The sequence below is a fragment of the Maylandia zebra genome, unplaced genomic scaffold (genome assembly GCF_041146795.1).
Source record: "Maylandia zebra isolate NMK-2024a unplaced genomic scaffold, Mzebra_GT3a scaffold11, whole genome shotgun sequence".
In the NCBI taxonomy this organism is placed as follows: domain Eukaryota; kingdom Metazoa; phylum Chordata; class Actinopteri; order Cichliformes; family Cichlidae; genus Maylandia; species Maylandia zebra.
In genome coordinates this window covers 2443982-2468594 of record NW_027490041.1, presented here as the reverse complement: position 1 = coordinate 2468594, position 24613 = coordinate 2443982, and the positions used below count along the sequence as shown (strand labels likewise).

Sequence of the window (24613 nt, the reverse complement as noted above, 5' to 3'; positions counted from 1 at the left end):
AGAGTGGAGCTGTTTATAAAGACCAGTCAAATCTAAGATAAGATCATGAGAGGTGGAAACAAAATCCCCAAATGACTCGTTTGTATTTTAATGTCACAATAACTCGTGTGTTGCTCACCTAAAGTATAGAAAATGAAAAAATCAATTGAGTTTAATGTCATCAAATTAATGTTGCAGTTCATTTTCACTGCAGTGAGATAAAAAGGTATCTACGTGTTAGCTGGTGTTTGTTTGCTTACAGCTGTTCAGTTTTTAATGTTTGTCAACATCTACAAAGATTTTAGTTTTCTATTATAATCATGTAAAATACTATTCTCACCGAGAAAAAGCAACGATTGAATGTCACAGCTCAAAGTCTGACTTTTCCTACTAAAATAAAACGTGTGAGTGATACGTGTCAGGCACGCTGTCCACAGGGTTCATACACCTTTTTCAGGGTGAAATTCAAGTACTTTTTAAGCACTTTCAAGGTCCTTTTTCAAGCTTTTTTGTTCATCTCCCTTAAATAAACAGGCAGCCTGTAAGTATGAAATATTCATATACAAACACACATAAATGTGTGTACTGTCGCAGTGGCTGATTGTGCCCCACAGGCCTCAGTGTGAGCTTGAAGACATTTATAATCTTTAAGTAGTTTGATGTGTCGGTGCTGATGATAAACAGTTTGAATGAAACTTTGGTAGCACAGAAACAAGAGGCTATTCTTTGTGACCATATGGATCGGTCACATTACCGTTATTTCACCCAAAGGCACCAAGTTAATACTCAAAGAAGCTGCAGCTGTACACACGAATATAAACAGTACTTGGTGACAACTTTGCTTTTAGCCTCTAACCCTCTGGGGTCCAGGCTGTAATTGGCCGTTTCTGACTACTTTTGATTTGTTCTCTAGATTTCACCTTTAAAACTGTTATTTTCTCATTTTGACAAACTGTAAATATGTAAATATTGTGCTTAAAACATGAGTAGAAAGTGATATTTTTGACTGTAAAAACCAGAAGCATGTTTAACAAATCATTTTCGTAACTTGAAATGCAAATAGAAATTGTGCATTTTTAAAAAATATGCACAAGTTTTGCAAACAACAAAGTTATTTGGTACTGTTGAGCTAAAAATGCAGCTGAGGCTCAGACGTTTTTCATATAACCATTTCAAACTATGTACAGAACAATCAGCTGTTCTGCATCAAAGAAGAAGACACACGAATGATTTATGCAACTCCAAAAAATAGTTTGTGTCACTGTGACACAGAGGAGAACAGCACAGGGATAAACCTGCAGGTCTGACAGCAGCTGTGTCAGCGTTTACACTGCAACCTGCCTTTGGTGGCTTTAAGGCAGCAACTGTGGCGTTCACTAGTAGAACTGACACACAAAACAACAACTACACACTAACTACACAAGACAACACACTAACCTGAGACTCCAAACACGGTAAACGTCACAAACCTCTCACCTATCAAATCTCTCTCTCTCTCTCTCTCTCTCTCTCTCTCTCTCTTCCCAAACAACCACATGCCACATGTTGCCATATCATTTTTTGATTGGTCCATTTTTCCACCAATAGGGAAGGAGTGTTTTTTTCTTTTTTCACTCACAATCGAAGCGTGTTTGCTAGCGCTCTCCTTAGAAAACGCCGTTTTTACCGTTTCTTCCCGGAGGAAACGCCAGTTTTATTCAGAAAAAACATCAGTTTTACGAGGCCTATCAACACGATTTAAAAGCTGGTACTTAGTTTGAAGTCCGCACGTTCGACCCAAGTTGAAATGGAGACTCTGGGTCCGTCGACCCCAGAGGGTTAATCAGAAAGCCTAAGTTAGCTAGTTATGGTAAATGGTCTGTATTTGTATAGCGCTTTACACTCTACACAATCATCCACCTATTCACACACACATTCACACACTGATAGTTATGTATCGGGCTAATGTTTAAAGTTTTCACTTGAGTAAATTAACTCATATCACTGCTAAGTGATGTTAGCTATGTTCACAGCATATTCCATAACAGCGCTGCCATACTGCATCACACTCAGTGCATTTCGATCATTGCTCCAGCGAGTTTGATAGCAACATAATAATCATAATTTTTTAAAAATAGCGTGTGTAACATACACATACTGGAAAATTATTTACTAGCACTCACCTATCATGACTGGAGAGCGCAAACTCCGCCATTTGTTCCATCAAACACTCATTAAAACAGCGACCTACAGGTATGTTAGCGCACTCATCCCCGACTGTCCGACGGAGGGGCGGGGTCACACGGTGAAACAGACGCAAGGCAGCCAGGCGGGGAAATTTTGCTTTTACATTTTGCGACTCATTTTATTTTTATATCTGACAAGAAAAGTATTCAACCAGATAGTTATTTGTGGTGAATGAAATACAGTTACACTTTTAAGCACCACATCTGAAATTCAAGCACTTTTCAAACCTTGAAAAGACAACATTCAAGGATTTTCACGGATTTCAAGCACCCGTATGAACCCTGTGTCCGTCTCAGCTGAGTACATCAGTTTTGTTAAGTGCTATAAATAAATAAATAGATCAAATAAAGTAGCAACATCCTGAGATCTCGGTGTTAGAAAAACTGAATCCTTTTAGAGGTGAATCGTTGCATCTACAGCCTCCAAGGAAACCGGTGACTTCACTTGTAATTAAGCACATATTTCAATCAACTGATGGTTCCTGTATCACATCTGTACAAAATGCAATAAAAGTCTAATTTTGCTGTGGTCTTTGTCTCCACATATCTTACATCTGTGCAGTTCTTATTGGCCATAACAAAATACATTTGAGTGCAAAGGAACCATGGAAAGTGTCTCACATGGTGTGTTAGCTGAAACTAACAACACAAGTTAGCCCAGGGAGCACATGTGGATACGCTAGCATCCATTCACAGGCTAACACAGCTAAGAAATCATTAGCAGCTTCTACAATCACATTTCCAACAAAACGTCGTATCCTGACTGGTTTTAGAAGTCAGACACCGGACTGTGAACCACAATTCAATTTGCAAATAAACGAGATTCACCAGGATCTTCTTCACAGAATAAACTCTGTGGTTCAACACGTTACTGGACAGAAACTTTGACAACAGCTTTGTGCGTCTACAAAACAAAATCAGTGCCTCGTTTCATGGAGCTAAAGAAACACAGGCTCTATATACAGAGAAACTCACCCTGCTCCATGCAGACAGATGCAGTGAAACCATGAGCAGCACTACGGTGCATTCACGGTACATGGGGAAACTCACTGCTCTACAAAAAGTAACATTTAAAATAAAACACCATAGCAATAAAATAACCAGAGATTACACTCTCCCTCTCTAAACAGCATGAGTCCCTTCATGCATCGTTGACCAACGTGGACGTGGTGGAGTAACAGTTGTGGAGAATGCAACAGCTGAGGTTTGAGAAAAGGAGCTAATAGCCAAGGTCAGCGGCTCTCCTACTTCCTCATAAGGAAACTTCTCAGCTGTAGCTGAGCAGGATATCATTGCATTTGAATCCTCCTCGCTCTCTTTAACCCGAGTTCCTTCTGATTGGTTTCTTGGTCCTACAAAGAGAGTCTGCTGCCTGAGGGCCCCAGCTCCTCCTCCACCTACTGCTGTGGACATTTACAAAACGTCAATCCAAGAAAAATTGTCTGGTTTGTAATAGATAGTCATTTTTTATTAGAGTCTACAGCAGGAACCAACCTGAACCTTGTTATGAGCTGAATCAGTGCTGGACTGTAGAAATGCTGTTTCAGTGGCTGCTGCAGGAACTAACATGGAAACGTGTTCAGCAGCTTTCCAGCTCTAATATAGGAAACACAAGATCAGAGTTTGGACACACTGGAACCAAACAGTTTTGTCTCGGACTTTTATTTCAAAACAACAACTGGTTGTCTTCATTTTCAGTTCTGATGAGCTCACATGTTTAAGATCATCGGTTTAAAAAACCATAAGGCCGTGGATCCTTAAGGGTTTTATGGTTTGAGTTTACAGTGAGAGGTGTTGATAATGATGTTGGCTGTTTTCAAGTTGAACAATCTTCCAGGGAAGTTTAAACTAGAAAAACGAGTCACTGCCTGCAGCAGAGATTCAGTTTGCAGCATTCCTGATCTTTGTGCAGCAGCAACAACATGTTGTTAACAGAGCTGTGTAAAGACTGACTCACCTCACCAGGCTCTCTTTCATTCACATCATACACAACATTTACTTCATTACAAGCTGTGCTGCTCAAGTTACTGGAAATAAGCACTCAGTTACTAAGTAATCCCATGTCTTTACTGATTACTTATTTTCAAAAGTATTTGGTTACTTTACTCTTTAAAAAAACACGACTTGAATACGTAATAAAGTAGAAAGTAGACGTTTCAGCCCGAGACTTTTTCTGCATAATCCATCATATAGAAATGAATCAAATTAAAAAGCCTTTCTTTTAATTGTTTTATTGTTTTTAATCTTTTTATTTTATGCATCAAGAAAAGATTAAATTATATTATAGCTGTTTTTGACTTGATGAAATGTGTTTAACATTTAAACCTATTTCCTGTATATTCCAGCACATGACATAAAATAATGTTTTGTGTTTCCACTCCCGAGTGGGGCGGGTGGAGGTCTGCCCACAGCGGTCATGTCAGGGGGAGGATCCGGGGGTTTCTCTGTCAATGTCACGTTCCCATGGCAGCGTGCTTGCTCAGATCTGAAGTGTTATGGTCCTGGGTGGGTGGCCCAGTGTTTTTTGAGTTTTGGTTCCTTCTCATGGTTCCTTAGTTTTTTAGTGTTTCTTGAGTTCTAGTTTTAGGGTTTGTTATGTGGCTTCCTTCTGCATTTCCTGTTTTATTGTGAAGGTCTGTGTCTTATGCCAGAGTGTTCAGTTTGCGTTTCCCCTGTCTCGTCTTGTCAATCAGAATCGGCCGTGCCTCCCTCCTGTGTGTAGTTTCCCCTCTGTGTATTTATAGTGTGTGTTGTCTCGTGTTCGTCGCTGGTTCGTCTGTGTCGTCTCCTTCACGTCTCCCTGCATATCTTTCTAAGGATTTCAGGTTTGAGGTTAGTTTTGTTTAGTGATGGGTAGATGAGGCCTCGTGAAGCGTTTCAGCACATTCCCCAAACTGTACCGATACTGTGTCGACACAGTGTTGCTGTTTTGCTCCATACTGACACCTGCTGGACTTTAAATATCATTGCAGGCAACTTACTTGAGACTCAACAGACACCTAGTCATACTTGTTTACACTGTAAGGTACAGTGGAACCCCGACTTACCAAATTAATTCGTTTCCGAAGGTCTTTCGTAAGTGGAACATTTTCGTAAGTCGAAGCACCCATTGCGCGTTTCGAGTGAGGCGATGCTGAATGATAGGCTATAGGCTAACAACAATACTCTAACTAGAACAACAATACATCAGTGGAACAGCGATGCGCAAGTACGGAAGCCAAGGGGTTGTCTCCGAAAACATTAGAGCACTTTTGCAAACATGTGATGTCTTCAGGGGCGGATCTAGAAGGGTGGCATGCATGTGCCACCCTAAAATGATCCCTTGCCACCCCAAGTGCCACCCCAGTTTTGCATTTGACAGTGTTGTTTATTAAAATAAGATAGCATTAACAGTTTGAGCGTAGTTACAGGCAGCAGTGATATATACACACACATATATATATATATATATATATATATATACTATATATATATATATATATACTATATATTACAGGATAGACAATATAAACATATTTAAAACATATTTAAAATTAAAGTAATTGAAATGTACATTGTGCCTTGGTTTAGTGTCTGGAAGAGTCCTGTCTCAGTCAATTATAGATGATGTGAGAGGGCGGGTGTGTGTGTTTAGGGCACGGATGGCTTGGGGATAGAAGCTCCTCTTGAGTCTCTCTGTCCTTGCCAGGATGATGCTGAACCTTCTACCAGATTGCAGGAGTTGGAACAGTTTGTTGCCAGGATGGGACGGGTCCTTCAGTATCTGCTCTAGTCCGGCATCTCCTGGTGTAGGTGTCCTGAAGCGGGGGGAGAGCAATCCTGCAGCAGCGTTCTGCTGTACGGATCACTCTCTGGAGAGCTTTTTGGTCCTTCACACAGCTGTTCCCGAACCACGATGTCATGTTCTGTGTGAGGATGCTCTCCACAGCGCCTGTATAGAAAATCCTGAGGATCTTTGGAGAGACCCTGAACTTCCTCAGTTGTCGTAGGTGATACAGGCGCTGCCTAGCCTTTTTGGTCTGGACCTGAATGTGTCAGGTCTGAGGAGATGTGGACACCAAGATACTTGAAGGACTGCACCCTCTCCACTGGAGCTCCATTGATGATAATGGGCTTGTAGTCTCTGTGCGATGTGAATTATATTATATGTGAATGATATAATGTTAAATTACTATTAAGCAAATGGCTGACTAAGTATTGTAGACTTTAGTTTACTGCAGCCATGTTTCATATAAATCAGGTATCATACAAAAATAAAAATAGCTTCAAATTAGTGATGGGACGTTCTGTATCGAGGCTTCGGAGCGTGTGTCGAGTAATGGAGGGGGCGTTTCCGCGAAGCGCGTATCGAGGCTTGCTTCATTTATGGGAGGAGCTGAAAATGATGACGTCCGAAGCCTCGCTGCCCGGCTGTACCACGTGACTGGTTCATGAAGCGGTTCGAACTTTGCCGCAAATAATCATTTTCCATACTGCCAGCATAAATATACACAGTATACTGCCATCACTACAATATACATGTTTTACACACTCCTTTTGTTGTTGACATTTACAGGCTGTGTGCAAAATGCCACACTCTTCAAATTCATGCCAGCTATTATTTTTACGTCCAGTAGGTGTCCTGCTAGAGCAAATGAAGCTTCATGAAGCTTCGCGTTGGGGTGAACCAATTGGATGAAAAGCTCCAGTGCTTCATGGGGCTTCATCTGCCCATCACTACTTCAAATACAGTCATGACAATAAAGAATATGACTTTAAGGACTTAACATCATTACTTCAGTTATAGTACACCAACATCTCTGATACATTAGCACTTGTTAGGCGTGGCTGTGTGAAAACAGTAGATGGCGACACAGACACAGAGAAACACAGGGCTTAAATACACAGAGGGAGCAATCAGGGAATGGGTAACAGGAGGGAAACACAGCTGGGGCAAATCAGGCCTAACGAGACAAGAGGAAGCAAAACCAGACACATTAACATCAGACATGGACTTTCAAAGTAAAACAGGAAACATAACACAGACTCACGGGCAGGCACTATAACAAAGGGAACAGAGACGTGGGAACAGGGCAGACACAAACACTGACTGAACACGGGGATATAGGAACTTAGGATACACATAGACGCGAACTAGACAAGGGAACTCAGTGTACTAAGGGAACACTGAATGACCTGGTGGGTTTTGTCCATAAAACTACTCATCTACTGACCTTGGTTTTAAGTTGGACAGTGATTTTAAATTGGACAACCAAATCAGAGCAGTGGTGAAGTCCGGTTTTTATCATTTAAGGCGACTGGCAAGAGTAAAATCTTTTCTTTCGAGGCAGCACCTTGAAACAGTGATCCATGCTTTTATTTCTTCCCGCCTGGACGACTGTAACTCACTTTATGTGGGGGTCAGTCAGTCATTGCTCTCACGTCTGCAGCTGGTTCAAAATGCGGCTGCACGACTCCTAACAGGAACTCAAAAAAGAGAGCATATAACCCCCGTGCTGGCCTCTCTGCACTGGCTGCCTGTGTCTTTTAGAGTTCATTTTAAAATTCTTATGTTTGTTTTTAAATGCCTTCACAGTCTTGCCCCGCCTTACCTCTCTGAGCTTCTTCATCTCCACACACCCTGTCGGTCTCTCAGGTCAGCTGACCAGCTGCTCCTGGAGGTACCGAGATCCAGGAGGAAGCTCAGAGGGGGCGGGGCCTTCTCTATTGTGGCTCCAAGTTATGGAATCATTTGCCCATGCACGTTAGAGAGGCCCCTTCACTGTCCACTTTTACATCACGTCTTAAAACCCACTTTTATTCCTTGGCTTTTAACCTCAGTGAGACTTAGTTTCTTTTTTAATTGAAGTAGTTATTTAATTAATGATTTCACTCTTCTTTTATTTGTGTTTTATTTATATCTCATGTAATTTTATTTTACAGTTCCAGTGTACAGCACTTTGTGTCAGCTGTGGTTGTTTTAAAGTGCTTTATAAATAAAGTTGATGATGATCTCAGATGACCACAAAGTAAAAGATCTCTCAGCAACATGATGCAACAGTTTAGGCACTGTTGCCCCGATCAGATCAGTGAGCTTTTTATTCTAAACATGAGCTGCTGTTACAGCAACAGACATTAATCCTACTGGTGTCCCACACAACAACTCAGTGTCCACTATGTGAAGCAGCCAAACACAGGCCTGCTCCTCTCACTAACAGAGACAAACTGCTGGCATGTTGGTTTCCATCTATACTGTCCAGTCTCTGCTGGTGGACACACAGCAGCATTGTTTCATCTCGTTTGAGTCATTGTTGACCTTAGCATGTTTTTAGTCTTCTGAGAGCACTGAAGCTTCTTTCAGCCTCAGTACCTGCGTTTTATCCTCAGATTAAATTATTATTCTGTGCTTGATGGGCCTCACCTTTGGCCCTGGCTCCTCCCCTCTGACTGCACTAGGACATATTGTCACCTGATAAAATAACACATGGATTCGTGCCATATAAAAAGTGAGACGTGTTAATTCAGATTCTTTGTCAAACATACACTAATGAATCAGTTTACATCAGCAGCCTGACAACTGTCATGATAAATACTAGTTAATCTACAGTCACCTGTGAGCTCTCCTCTCCACCTCTGAGCTACATGGCAGAGCTGCCTCTGTCACCTGATCAATAACAGTGAGACACTCCACATACATGCAGTCACACATGTGCTTCAAATACAGTCATGAACCATCAGGTCATCCTCCAGTTTCACCTGTGACCTTGTGTCACCATTGCTCTCTGAGCTCTGTGTTGGTTCTTCTGTCACCTGACAAACAGGACAAACATGACAATAAGAATAAAATGTGCAGCTGCTTCAGTGTTTCTGTCACTTTGTGCAGATCCTGACTCGTCAGTAATGTTTGTAGGCTGAGTGCATTTTAAAACTGTGCAAACTGCACTACAAGGTGGAAAATTTGCAAAATCGTGACTACCTCATGATATATTGTCTCAAAAATGAACCCTATGAATACGTCAGTGCCATTAGGATGAAATTATTGTGTCACCAACATTTTAACATTAGACATATAATTCTAACAGCCTCTGTAAACTAATATCCGGGCTGCTCGAGGCTGCCGTTTTCTCTGACAGTTTCAATCAAAATTAGAAACGCTGCTCTGAGACTGAGAGAACTAACAGTGCTGATGGTCCGCTTGAAGCTGAAGCTCCGGTGCGTGTCAAAAAAATCAACACACACCGGCTCACTCCTTGGCGGCCGCTTATTGGGGCTCGCTCGGGCCACTTCGGAGGTGGGGTGCCCCCGGCCTCTCGGCCTGGGGCTCGGTCACTCAGGCACGGCTGGCTGCCGGCGGAGCTCACGGGCGCGTCACTGCAACCCCCCCTGGCTTCTGCTCCGCGGCTGCTGAGCGAGCCCTCATCTGGGACTCTCCTCAGCTCTTTCTGGGACAGTGGCGCGGCTGCCCCTCTGTTGGTCTTCCTTGGTCTCTTGTGTTCTGGGGGCCTCTGGATGTCTGGAGTTTTGAGCTCCTCCATACCTGCTTGATACCATAAAGGACGGGGCTGTGGCCCCCCCACACCCTCTAGCAGATCGTTACATGGAGAAACCTTTGGAATGCAAGCATGCTGATCCACACAGGTATGCACACAGGTGTACACATGGGTATTCACAGACGCGGACTACAGCTTTCTTGGCTGCTGCCTCAAAGCACATTGTGCGCTGTCTATCTTGCGTGCTGCACAATATCGTTTATTATTTAGTATCTACTGATATCTACTGCTAGCTAGTTTATTGTGATGGTGCTGTTTTTTTTTATTATGTTGCTCTTTGCTGTTTGCTGTCTCCTCTGGGTTTTTTTCTCCATACAGGTGACCCAGGAGTTTTGTTTTTTTTATTTGTTTGTTTTTTTCTCTCTTCCCCCCTTCTCACCGTCTCTTCTCCCCTTTGGTTTTCTTTCTTTCTCTCCCTCTCTTTCTTTCATTCTTTCCCCCTGTCCTATCCCCCAGTCATGTCTGTCCCGTTTGCAACTGAAAATAAAATAAATTCATAATTATAATAAAGGTCAATCAAATGGACCAATATGGCAAGGCCATGATGATCCACTTGGTAAAATAAATCCGCCTGGGATCTTTCTTGGCCTTAAGACAACAATTCTGATGGCTATAGATCCAAACGGGACAAAAAAAAAAAAAAAAAAAATCAACACACTGCTTCAGAAGCTCTGTGTCGAAGCTTGATTCGTTTGGCCAGAGTCACGTGATCAGTGACGTCCGAAGCTTCATTTAGAACCTAACTGCTTCGGTGTCTGATTCAATGGTTTATAAGGAAGTGAATCATTCGCGGGATTTGTGGAGTGTTTGGTGGTGACAGATAGTGAACCACTGATCATTCCACTGAGAGATTTGGAGCCAGTGAGGAATAGAGGAGGTTCTGTTGTGTGGGAGAATTTTGAGTTGATTTTGGTCGATCCGGTGGGTTTTCCAGCTTTGTGTTCTGGCCGTTTGCTTTTGTTTTGTGCGTGTTTATTATATCTGAAAACGGGAAAAAGATAAAATGTCAAAAATCTGCTTCCATAATATAAATATCATTAAATAACTTTAGAAAAACTTCCACTTGACTCTTTACATGTAATGTTGTAAAAATATATATTTTATTGTTTAATTCATCTGAAAATGTTAGTCTGCCAAATGTGCAGCAATTGAATTTCTTTATTCTCTTTGTCTGATAGTTTGTGGGGCCCAGGTAGACTGTACAACTGCATCTCTACCAGTTTCTCTGCACTCCAGCCTCCTCTGTGCCATGTGAAGGGATTTTCCTTAAGGCAGGAGAAATGATCTCCACGAAAAGGAACAGGTTCGGCCATCGCACACTAGAACAAATTCTCTGCTTAAATAAAAATGAAAAAGGGTTACCGTCAATGCATCATGTTTTTCATTTGCAAGTTCATAAGCATTTTCCATTTCACAATCAATTCTACCCCCAGGTCAAAAATATGTCTGGGAAAATTTCCCTAATATAATATTATTTATAAATATACCCCTCCGGCGATTAAATGCATACCTGCATGGAGGCAGGACCTCACAGCAGAAGCATACTCCATAATGTGTTGTACATTATTACATGTATATATATGTAACGTGGTATTTTTCAATTATTGTATTTACCAACATCAAGAAGTCACAAGCAAAGAAAGACCACACCATGGTGCATGTTTAAACAAGGAGAGTTTACCGGTCAAAACTATTTATTAAACAAATAAAACACATTTTTTAACCACCAAAAAATACACGTTCAAAGCAACACAGCGGCGGCCCAATATCAGACAGAACTCCACTCTGTAGAGTGAGCAGTCATTATGAAGCAGTTGGTTTTCTTTTGTGGATTCGAGCTGCTCTTCATATTTTTGGCCACCAGATGTCACCAGAGAGGACTGTGTTGAAAAGCTTCGAGTAATGAAGCGTTTTTCAATACAAGCTTCAGAAAGCTTCATTTAGCCATCACTACCTGTAACGTTATTGTGACACATTTTATGAGTGAACTTGGCTCTAAGTGACTCACAGGTTTCTTTGAAAAACACTTTCTTACATCCAGCTTCTTCCTCTTTGCTGCCGTCCTCCTCTCCTCCTCGCAGCGCAGGCTTGCCGCTGCTGAAACTAAACAGAGCTCCCTGACAGGCTCAGCCAATCACATTGGCCATACTTGTCACATGACCAGGACTCCAGTAGAAGTAATTTAACTCTTTGGGCACCGCTGGGTGAGAAGTATGGAGTGCCAGGACTGCCATAATGCATTAATTAAATACACCATTAAATAATTAATTAAATGTGGCAATAATTAATTAAAATTGGAATTAATTAATTAAATAAATAGTTATGACACATGTAATTAATTAATTATTGACACATTTAATTAATTATTTAATGATATATTTATTTATTTCATTTTGGCAGTCATGGCGCCTGGCTTTCATCATGAAATAATTTTATCTGTCAGCCTCACCCATCAAACTCAGGGGGCGGGGTTAACGCTGATCGAGTCAAAACCGTTGCTTTGGCCTGGTGGCCATTGTTTCTAGCACACAACAACCGGCATGTGGAAGCTAACAGAACTGAGCTTTGAAAAACCCTGTTTGTGTGTTACCAAATACCGTTTTAATATTTTTTTAGCCGAGAATGTAGTGGTTTAATCTTCATGTGTCTGGTCGGTTTGTCAAGATACAGCCTCTTTGCAAAAGTGCTTCGATGATTTCGGAGATGTCTGCCCAGTCTCACGGCAAAGTGTGGATAGACCCGCTCGCCTCGCAAGCAATCCCACCGACAAAGCGCAGGCCCCGGTACACAGCTGTAGTAACCCCCGCTGACTTCTTTTACTGAGGTTATATTTATCGGTGTTTTATTTCCTGATGTTCTTATGTGTCCTACGTGTTTCAGTCTGAATTATAACTAACATTAAAAACATGTTTAAGGAGGAGAGAGAGCAAATAAATCTGTTTAACATCTGATCTTTGGGTTTTTGTTCAGTAATCAGCATGACCTGTGTATAAACACATAAAAGAGATAACGTTGGTGTTTCCGTCATGTAGTAACTGCTGGCTTTAACTGTACAAAGGTTGTTCCACACTGTGAAACACATACAGACTTCATGATGTTCGGCTAATATTTTTATTGTGAATATTAATCATGCTGACCTCGCTCTGTACACCACGCAGCGAGGTCAGCATATCCACGATATCCTCAGCTCCATGAGTTAACACAAAGTTTCCCAGCTGACTATCTAACTTCCAACTATTCCAGAGACGTGAAAATATACAGCATAAAGAAAAGTGTAAGAGACTCAGCAGCAGATTAGAATAACAGTTATACATTTAATAAATCACCAAATGAATCCAAGAAACGAGCAAACCTGAGTTTGTATTCCCTCAGCTGCAGACTCGCTGCTGTTTAAATGTTTGAAAAGGAAGATTAGATATAAAAAACGTCAAACATAGACTCAGTCTGCCTTCACATTTGATATGAGGCCAGCACGTATAGTGGCCTCAGCAGGCTATTACTGAAATACACGTGCTATATCATAAACTATGATATAAACAGGGAGGTCCTATTAACATGTTTAGTTTTAAAGGACACCTTCCTGCCTTTAGTCTCATTCATGAGCAGTATTCGTTTTCTTCTAACATCCAGAAGTCTGCACAATGTGTTTCATAGTTTGTAACAAGCCTTTGACAGGTAAACATAACATGACCGAAAAAAAAAAAAGAGAGAGAGAGAGAGAGAGAGAGAGTGTTGACATAAGAAGAGAAAATTCTCTCAATTATGGAGACAGACAAATGGTTCATTTATGTTTGATGTGTGTTTATTCCTCCCTAAATATCGTCGGTGAAGTTTGCCATGCACGTCAGATTTTCCTGCGCATTTTTATACCTCTGCCAACAGAGAGAGAAAAAAAATCACATTCTAACAGACAGCTGGTGCTTAGAATACAGTTGAATAACTATTAAAAAACAGATGATATTTAGATGATAGTTCAGTCTAACACATGTGAACCATTAAACGTCTGTGAAACTATGCAGTTATGAGACGTAACTTTAACCTCAGCCAAACCGATTTGCTCAGTTGTAAATAAAACAGCGAAGTAAACGTGACCCGACAGACAGAACCTGAGTGAATGAAGTCCAGCGTTTAACCACTGAGAGCTAAAACTCAGCTGAGGTTTGAAAGCTGTGTGCCGGTGATTGGACATCAGCCGCTGATGAAGCTGTTCGCCTATAAAGTGCTCTGTAAGGAAACGAGCTCCAGCAGCTCTGCGCTCGGGGAAAACACTATATTTACTTATCTTGTGCAGAAAAATGCGCTGACATTGCTTTATATCGAGCACCGGCTGCCCAGTTAAATTGTGACTATCACCAGGTAACGTAGGCGTGTTTCTTGAATTAGCAGCAGGTGTTAAACAGCTGACAGATGAGGAGGAGGATGCATGCAGGTAAACTGAGGGTCTGTTGAGCTGATCGCTGGTTTCGTGAGAAAAATGTCAGCTCGTTCTTTATGTTACAGAAGCACAGAGACACAAGACCAGGCGGAAAGAGACGATCGTTCGGTGAAAATGAGAATCTGCGAATGCAACATGTGGAACACGGAGAGTGGAATATGTAAACAAACCGGTTAATGTACCCCCTCGGTGCGCTCTGCATGCTAACTGTTAGCAGAGCTAGTGAAATCTCTGAAAACATCTGAGCACTTTTGCAAACATGTTCTATGTTGACAACCTGACCAGACATACGTCGCGACATTCGCGGCTAAAACACTGTTAAAAGTGTAGCTGGTGACAGAAAAACGGGGTATTTTAAAACTACACCACCACCATTGCTGCTTGTGATTTGATCTGCATTCTGGGATACCTGGCTGCCCCAAGTCTACACAAGCAATCGATTATCTAGGATCGACCTGTTTTGACTTACTTTGCACGGCAACCAATCAAATGTTAGAGAAGCTGCATGGGCAGCGTTAACCCCGCCCCCTGAGTTTGATGGGTGAGGCTGACAGATAAAATTATTTCATGACGAGAGCCAGGCGCCAGGACTGCCAAAATGAAATAAATAAATATATCATTAAATAATTAATTAAATGTGTCAATAATTAATTAAATGTGTCAATAATTAATTAAATGTGTCAATAATTAAAATGTGAAATACATAAATAATTAATTACATGTGTCAATAATTAATTAAAATGTGAAATACATAATTAATTAATTACATGTGTCATAACTATTTAATTAATTAATTCCAATTTTAATTAATTATTGCCACATTTAATTAATTATTTAATGGTGTATTTAATTAATGCATTATGGCAGTCCTGGCACTCCATATATCAGAGTCAAACAGGCAGCACAGTGGAAAAGTGGTTGGCACTGTTTCCTGACAGCAAGAAGGTTCTGGGTTCAAATCCAACATCTAAGCTGTTTGCATGCTCTCCCCATGTCTGGGTCCTCTCTGGGTTCTCTGGCTCCCGCAGTCCAAAGACGAGCAGTTAGTGGGGTTAGGTTGATTGGTGTATGTGCCCATGAGTATGAGTGTACACGGGTGTTTCTCTGTGTTAGTGACAGTCTGACAGAAGGCTGCATCCCTCAGCCTCATGTGGGCTGTGTAGCCCCTTTACCACTGCAGTGAGAGCTCAGACCTGTTTCTGGTGGGTGGTGGACTCCTCCAGGGCTTCCCCTGATTCCCCTTCTGCCACAGAAGACTGTGGCCTCAGAAACTCATATCTGCTTTTTGCAAATGAAGCGAACCTGTTGGCTTCATCAGCAGGGGCGGATCTAGAAGGGTGGCATGGGGTGGCAAGTGCCACCCTAAAATGATGCCTTGCCACCCCAAGTGCCACCCCAGTTTTGCATATGACAGTGTTGTTTATTAAAATAAGTTTAACAGTTTGAGCGTAGTTACAGTCAGCAGTGAATATAAATGCTAGAACTGGATATATTCCATAGTGTCCCCCCCTCCACATTAACAAATGGTTCAGCCCATAGCAGGACGGCTTTCTTCTTGTTTTCAGCAGCAAGCGATGCTTATGATTGTGCCAGAGCACATTTTGAACAACACCATGGGAATTTCGGATGTTACACAGGTGGGTGGATGTTACACTGTGGAAATGAAGGAAGGTGAGTGTTATTAACCCTCTGTGGTCCACGGACACGCTGCACCTCCAGATCACATGACTGATGTGAGCTGACACAGCAACAAGCTGCAGCAACGCTGAGTCTGTTTCAGCCACATTGAAAGTTCGGACTTCAAAGTTTTTTTACCAAGGGCGTAGATTGTCACGGACGGAAGTGACGTGTCCCCACCAATAATTTGATCTCTTCCAGTAAAGAAAATCAAACCCGATAGAAAGAAAGAAAACCGATCTGTCAGCGTCTCTATGGAGTGCCAGGACTGCCATAATGCATTAATTAAATACACCATTAAATAATTAATTAAATGTGGCAATAATTAATTAAAATGTGAAATACATAATTAATTAATTACATGTGTCATAACTATTTAATTAATTAATTCCAATTTTAATTAATTATTGCCACATTTAATTAATTATTTAATGGTGTATTTAATTAATGCATTATGGCAGTCCTGGCACTCCATACTGATACACCCATTTTTGAGCTCTTAAAAACAGCCCTCCACACAACAGAGACAAACCATAAAGGACTTTGTGGCTTGTAGCAACCGAAGAAAGTTTAAGGTGCAAAATAAAGAGGTTGAAAGGAAAGTAATAAAGGAAACATGTAATTATAACAGTAATGTTGGCTGTGTATCACGTGTGGCATGTCATTGTGGGGCTGGCCTCTGTTGGGATTGAGAATATGTGATGGCGGGGGCAGGGTTGGTTACTGGGGTTTATCCTGATCTCCTGTTTAGTGGAACTGTGCTCCTTTGAATCCACAGCACTAACCTGGCACACACACATAAAATGCATCATTGCTACAGAGCACAGCAGGACTCATTATGAGTGGTGGGGCAGGCTGGATGGTGTTGAGGAGTCGTATCGCAGTGACATTGGCTCCCCTGCTTCACTCTCTCCTGCCCCACTAATGCAACTCACTAATCCCTCTGTCCCCTTTAGGTGGGGCTCACGCTGACAAGATAAAATAAGCTGCAGGACTGGTGGGTGGGGGCTGTGCTGTCAGCCCCCCTGGGTCTGCTCCTCTGTGATCCTCAGTGGGCCAGTATGCCTCTCCTGGTAGCTCCATGGGGGATGGTGTGGTGGGTTGGTGGGTGCCATGGCGACTATGTGCGGACTTCACATTTTTGTCTGCTGTGACAGCTCCTTGATCTGGGCGGGGCCAGTGGGGTGTGGGTAGGTCCTTTGTGGGGCTTTGGACGTTGCCTGAATATTGTCAGGCAGCTGGGTGCTGTGCCTCGACCCTTTCTTCCTTTGCATTTGTGGTTTGGTGCCATAAATGCACAACATAGAAGAGCCACCTCGACGGGACAACACTCAGCGGTTCATCTGTCTCTCTTCCACAGCATGTCTTTATCCTGTCTTCCTTCTCTCACCCCAACCAATCACAGCAGATGGCCCCGCCCCTCCCTGAGCCTGGTCGGAGGTTTCTTCCTGTTAAAAGGGAGTTTTTCCTTCCCACTGTCGCCAAAGTGCTGCTCATAGGGGGTCATATGATTGTTGGGTTTTTCTCTGTATGTATTATTGTACGAGCTACCTTACAGTATAAAGCACCTTGAGACGACTGCTGTTGTGATTTGGTGCTGTGTAAATAAAACTGAATTGAATTAAGAAACAACTCTTAGATTCCTCACATGATTCTCCTGTATTCCTACGGGACGCCAAGGTAATATAACATGGAAGTGTGTCACAGTGCCTGGTGGCCACATGTTACCCATAAACTGTCAACCTGACCGTACTGTAGCTACGTCCAAAGACTAGTTAAAGATTAAAGCTTTTTGGGGGGTTAAATCTGACATAAATAAAGAAAGAATAACATTAAAGTCGATTCTTTTGATCACTGTGGTTCTACTTTGAGGATATGATGTGTAAAAACCCTCAGTTGTGGCTCGTGGATCTCACATTCCTGGTCTTTGTAATTCCAGTTCAATGAAGCCTCATTTTCACCTTTTTCCAGATAAATTTTCCCAACTGTTCTAATGTCCATGCTGTGGCATTGTCCCATCATTTGTATTTCCTGTTAATGGATTTTTAATATGGTCTGGGAAATTACTATATATGAGTAACTTCCTGTTGTATTGCAGCTTAAGGCCATTGTCACTGAAATAAAGCCCAAGTTGTAATAGTTTGCATCCAGAACGAGGAAAAGGAAGAAACCCAAACACTGCTCAGTGGATGAGTCCGTCCTGGAATAAATACCAGGACAAAACTAAAAAGAAGAGCTTGTTTCCTCGAAGCAACAACAGAAAGCTCTTTGTCTCTACAGATGTTTCTGGGAAACACGTTAACAATATTTAAACATTTGTTCTTAATAAACGTTTTTACTTAATGATGCTTTATGATATTTCTATCTGACCTAATGCAGCAGCGTATCCACATGAACTCTGCAGTGTTTCTACCCAGAGGCCACCGTGGTCCTTCTTTACTAATGCTGAGGGTTTTCTCCCAGCCGTGATAGCCTTTGACAGGTAAACTGAGTCATTCCAGCCCAGTGCAAAAATAACCTCCCTGTCTGCTCTTAACTTCACGCATCGATGCTAAAACGTTGCATAACTGAACCTGCAGACTGTGATCCTGTAGCTGTCGAGGAGAGGGCTTCATGCCGTCCATCTTCTGCTCAATTAACAACGCCTGCAACCTTTTGAGCCTTGGTCCTGCTACAGTCACAAATATAACATCATCACTCTTTATTTGATCCACTACACTGCTGTCATTTCTCTGTTATGGCCCCACAAGGTCACTGAATCAACCCCACAGCATCACGTACACGTTTTCAAAGCGGTGTTCTGATCTGCTTCGAGCTTTCATCATTTTAGCCAGCCCCTCCGATCTTCTCCAGGTAAACACTACAAAGAAAGAGTTCAGTCTGAATAAAACATCTTGTGCATGTCACACGATACAGCATCCACAGCAGTATACACTGCAAACAGCAGAAGCTCTTCCTTCTTAGCCTTCGGTCCAGCAGTGATGACCTCCTCCTGCTTTTGGTTCACATCACCTTTCTCCTGAAAATCTGAGCTGGGCTTGACAAACCCTCAGCTCAGCGTGATATAAAGGTAGCTCTTCTAGTGTATTTGCCATCTCCTGAGCTCTCATTGTTACCATCTCACATTCTTCTCCAATCCATGGTTAGGGTGCTGCTCATAGGGGCTCATATGATTGTTGGGTTCTTCTCTGTATCTATGAAGCGCCTCGAGGCGACTTTTGTTGTGATTTGGCGCTATATAAATAAAATTGAATTGAATTTTCAGGGTCAAAGTTCAGAGGAAAGTTTGTTCAGCAAATGAATGACAATAAATCATACATGTTTGCTGATTCACAGGTTAACAGCCTGGAGGAACAGGGCTGTGTCGTTCCTGTGATGCGATTCAGCTTTATTTCAGCCACTCAACAAAACAACATTATATTATATTTAATATATATTAAATATGTGCCAACTGACTCAGTACGTTTCATGTAGAAATATCTGTGGCAACTTTTTGTTGCAGCAATGATCTCAAAACACGGGGGGGGGGCTAAGATGAATGTCTGCTGTGAGGACAGGGGGTGTGCATGTGCTCAAGTCACGTGACACGTCATTTACGCAACATTTGGTCGATTTCAAAGTTACAGTGAGATAAAATCATGTTATGGATTGCACTCAGTATATTGTGCCGACATGGTGAGATTGTGTCTGTCGAGCCGAGGAGAGCGTCGCAGTGCCAAAAGCTGTAAAATGAACTATCAGGCTGGAGTGTGCTGCCACAGCACAGAGCAGTCACAGAGTCCTGCAGGCAGAAGAGGAGTGATCGTGTTAGCCACCTTACAAAACAAAAAGACATGAAGTGAAAAGCAGAGCGCAGAGTGAGGCAGAAGAAGACAGACTGGGCCAAGTCCTGCATGTGCGAGAGCGAGCGAGACCCGGGACAACGTCATCCGCCTCGCCTGGACTAGTCCGCCGGCCGGAGGAGGGACAGTGGCTGCACTGTGCAGCCGAAGACTCACTTTGATCGCACAGGAGACGAGCGACGCAACCGGTCCACCGTCCGTGCAAACTGCGCCAGGCAGCGTATTGCACGCTGGAGGACACCGAGGAAAGTCACAGTAGGAGCGGCGCTTAGTGAGAGGTGATGTCGGGGGGACATGGCTTCTTCTCCGGTCACCCCAGCATCGCTTGAAGGAGAAACACCTTCACCCACCGGGAACGAGGAGCCCGCGACCACCCGACAGGTACGACACGCCTCCGAGACCCTCTGCGCGCCCGGTAACGTTGTAACGTTTTACCGAAGTTCATTCGCAAACACACCAGTTTAAGATGGACCCGAGAATCAGCACACGGGAGCACTGGTGTCTGACTCAGCAGAAACGGCGCGACGTGCGTGTAATGCTTCGTATTTGATAACGATGGAATAATTCTTTAAAATAAGCACACAGATAAACACTGGTGGGTGGAAAAGCTCGTGTTTTGGTGAAATGAGTCCCGCCTAGTCCGGTCTACACCTCATTCAGCAAACATCTGAGTCACCCTGAGACGCCAGTGCGCGTCCTTGTGATGCAAAAAGCCGTAAGTGACACGCTGTTTACACGCAGGAGCAGTTTAACACATGCAGGTTGTGCCAGTAGGCGTTTCCTTCAATGTGACACCAAACGTGTAAATCAGTGCTGGGAGCGGATGTTGGACCTGATCAGTCTTAATCTGACAAACTGTAGTTCCTGCTCTGTTTCTAATTCAGCCCCATGACAGACAACCAGCATGTTCTCCTGTCACGTGTTATTGACACGCACATATTTAGTCCGTGTGTGGGATGTTAAAGGTGAGTTTGTTCAGGGCACGATCAGACTGAGGCCATTTCAACAGGTGCAAGGAAGTGTTAGTGTGGTTACTACGGCAGCACTGATGCCCTGATGAGTGCACATGGCTGGAATGAAAAGTCAATGCTATGTATAGCATGAACTACTTGTTGTCTAAGGCGGTGCAGAGAGTGAGCAGGAAATATCTGAGGTTGGATATTTCAGTACATACAGAGCTGTGCAGAGACATTAGGATCTTAAACTATTGTCTGTATCTGGCAAAGCGAAAATCTGAGCCTTGTGTACAAACTGTCTGGTGTTTGTTCTGGCAGGAATATGAAACTACTGTGCACAGCATGCTTATTAAGATGGCCCAGGACCAGGTCATCTTGCAGGATGGTAGTGTTACATCGAGAAGGTTCCTCTTTAATTGTTGGATTTCTGTGTGAGTTTTCTCCCTGTGCCTCTGTGGCCTCTCCCCACAGTATCCGTGTTTGTGTTTAAAGTGTTTAAAGTACAGCACTAGATGATCGTATGGGTGAATGTGACTTGTTGTAAAGCACTTTGAGTTGTTGTCTATATAAAGTCTAAATGGAAATCCACTTATGTGCAGAGGACCAGAAGATCCAGCGCATCGAAATAAAAAGTTCTTTGCTTAAACAATGAATTGTGCGATAAAATATTAATTTACAAATTCATTTTTAAGTTATTTTATTTATTCAATACAAAAGTAATTTATTATCTAGTAATTTAATTGAAAATAAATAAATATTTATAAATCAGTATTTGAAAATAAATAATTATTCCATTAATAAATACTTCAAATCAGAAAAAAAAAGAAATAAAATCTCAATAAAAACCTCACATCAAAAATCCTTTTCCTGTGTCGTCTCATGTCCAACATCTGTGTAGGCAGAGTGTAAACACAGAGGCTGAATGGCCTTTGGTATAGGTGCAAAGCTAAGACTGTCTAACCAATGACAGAGCTCCTTACCTCGCACCGGCTAATTTGCATTGCTCCGGGATTTTGGAAATTTATCCATTTATTCATTATGATGTGGTTCAGCATCATAATGCTGAACCACAGAAACACACACACACACATATATTAGGGGTGCAACGATACTCGTATCGATATTGAACCGTTCGATACAGAGCTTTCGGTTCAGTAAACATATGTATCGAACAATACAACATTTTTAATTTATTTTATCAACTTTCCTTCTGCAGATGCTGTCTGTGTTGAGCGCTCAGTGGATCTGCGTTCGACTACTCCGCCTAGGCTGCACTGTCGAGTGCAGATCCACTGAGCGCAGGGCAAGCTAGCGAGACAGAAGCTAAGCTCGTTGCAACATGGCAAACTGAACCTCCCCCACCCTCATTCAGATCTGGTGTTTGGAACTATTTTGGTTTTCATGTGATTTATGACCCTGAAGGTAAGCGAGTCATGGACTAAAGTAAAACAGTATGTTGGATGTGCCACGCAATGCTCAATTACATGGGTGGGAACTAGTGTGTTAGCGCAGTTAGCTCGTTAACGTGTTGGCCGTCCAGCCCCACGCACGGGGCGATCCGCGGTAGCTTGTTAACGGAGATTTGCCGTATTGTGGCGTTAAGGTCATTTCAGATTAACGCTGACAGCACTAGTGGGAACACAACGAATATGACTGCACATTTACTCCGACATCATCCTGGTGCAAAGACAAGAGGAAGCAGACAAAACAACAAGCACCATGCTACAAACTTTAGCCGAGTCATTTAGACAGCCGTTAGCACAGGATTCTCCTTATGGGGACCTGATATGTTTAATATGCTGCTGAGAATATAGCCCAGAAGAAGCGTATAGTATAGCTTTTATTTTGAAAGAGACATTTCTCTGTAATAAACTCTCTTTTCCAAAGATGGGTGATTCCTCCATCAGATAGATTTTTTTATTATTATTTTGTTGTTTCAGCAACATTAAATTTAAAAACTGTACTTTTGAGTTAAAATATATATTTATAATTTTAATAACTGACAAATTAAAAAGGCATGAACATTTTTTTTGTATCGAAAAAATATCGAACCGTGACACCAAAGTATCGAACTGAACCGAACCGTGAATTTTGTTTGTCGTTGCACCCCTAATATATGTGTGTGTGTGTATTTATACATCAATCCATTTTCTTGCTTATGGAGTTCAGGGCCTGGGACCTACTCCATGTCAGCTTTCAGTGTTTATGAACATGAACATTATGAACTCATGACTCCCTTGGGAAGCCTATGGTTTTTCATAGGCAGGGGATATTTGTTTTATCACAGTTCATTACCAAACAGAGCAGGGTTCTAGTTGATTTGTGGCTTATAGGATATTATGTATAGGTGTGTAAAAGTGGAGTGAATATAATTACAAACAGCAATGCTAGTGGAGTGATGACAGACAGGGCGGTTGGGGGGTGGTGAACAGTTTGCCAACAGTTCTGCCCCTGTAGAGAAGGACATCTGCCATTTCTTTTTCCTTTTAGTCAAACAATTCAGGTAGTGATGAAAGAAAATCAGACTGTGGCAGTGCTTGCAGCAGGTAACGGAGTGATAATGCAGAGTTTTTACTGCAGTGGACAGTCCCTAGTGTGACCATCGCTGGAACCAACCAGCTGATTTACACCATGGCAGCAGTCACCAGTGAAGTTCTTGGCTGCAACATGAACAATCTCAAGTAGCAATGCTACTAAACTTGCTGGAGAACTTTTAGTTCAGGCCACTTGATGAGTTTCACACAGTACTGCATATTATTTTATTAGGTTGGCACAAATGTAGGATTGTGTTTGTGATATCACGATGTGTCTGTTTCCTTTTCATATTACACTAAAGAGATCATCGCCTACAAGCCTCCGTAAACGAACAGCATGTCTATAAAAGCCCATTCATTATCCAGCCCTCCTGCTCAAACACAACCATGTAGCGCTCATCCCTCCACCCGTTTCATTCAGCATCCACACACATGTTGCAGGGAACGGGAAATAGAGTAGAGCAGCAAAGCTTGATTTTCTTTAGGATTGGTTAAACTAAAAGACGTTGACAAGGAATTTTAAGGGTTTTAGGAAGCATAAAACCGGAATCAGTTGTATTGGATACGAGTATAAATGAGTGCTTAGGCTCATGCAAGAAAAAACATCTTAGACAGGATATGACAAAACGTACTGTGATACAATTCTTCATTACTACAGCTCATTGAGTGCTTTTGTAAAAAGTCAAATCTGTGTGCTCCATTAAACCCTGTAGAAGTTGTTTCGAATGCTGACAGTGGACAAACAAAGTTGTCATTTAGCTTAAACATTAACAGTAGAAAAGGCCCGATAGGAATCTAACATCCTTGGAATCAAGCTGTGGGAGTGAGTTTTGAAACCTTTCTGTAGGACTGCTTTAAACTTGCCTTCTTGGTGATGTGTTGTCTGATGTCTTGTTTGACTTGAGCAGATTCTTTACGTGCTTTAAGTTTCTAACACATTTGCTTTAACCAGTAATTGAAACTGCTGAGTAGGAAGTACTAAAGTGGGTGTTGAGCATGTTGGGTGTGTTCTTATTACCTGTTTCGATGTTTTCTTTTAATTGAAAGCGTTTCATGAATATGAAATGCTTCTGCGTAATGTTAAACGTTATAAAATAATCTTATGATTTAAACTCTGTATTCATGGCTTATTCTTTCCTGGCCTTTCCTGTAAGCACTTTTATGCTCGGTGGTAAAATATCACAGAACTAGCAGTTTGGCGAGTGTCATACCGCCTGGATTAGTGGCTCAGCTGGTAATTCAGAGATTTATGTAGCTGAGTTTGCTGTGTCATGCTGATTTGGGGAGACTGGACACAGACCTGAGTCATTCTCTTCTGGGTGATCACAGTGGTTACTCTCCTCCCTTCCTCATCTCACCCTGCAAAGAAATCTTTGTTGTTCTGCCTTGACCTCTTCCTCTGTGTTAGTTTGCTGTCCTTTCATTAGCTAGCTTTA

At 42.2% G+C, this 24613-nt stretch overlaps 1 protein-coding gene and 1 long non-coding RNA gene across 4 annotated transcripts in view; one reads left to right on the top strand and one right to left on the bottom strand.

Annotated features, from left to right (window-relative positions):
* Positions 1-24613, bottom strand: part of LOC112432912 (protein NLRC3-like) — a 414611-nt gene that overhangs the window by 139264 nt on the left and 250734 nt on the right. For 2 of the 3 annotated variants that reach the window (XR_013096308.1, XM_076881292.1), the window contains exon 1: positions 2142-3168. The exons of the other annotated variant lie outside the window; for it this stretch is intronic. The gene's annotated coding sequence lies outside the window, so the exon portion shown is untranslated. Of the gene's footprint in view, positions 1-2141; positions 3169-24613 lie in introns of those variants that run through there. 3 annotated transcript variants of the gene reach the window in all.
* LOC112432910 (uncharacterized) overlaps positions 19425-24613 on the top strand; it is a 232358-nt gene continuing 227169 nt past the window's right edge. Inside the window, exon 1 of the long non-coding RNA XR_013096319.1 lies at positions 19425-20068. This is a non-coding gene — a long non-coding RNA (uncharacterized LOC112432910). The remainder of the gene's footprint in view (positions 20069-24613) is intronic.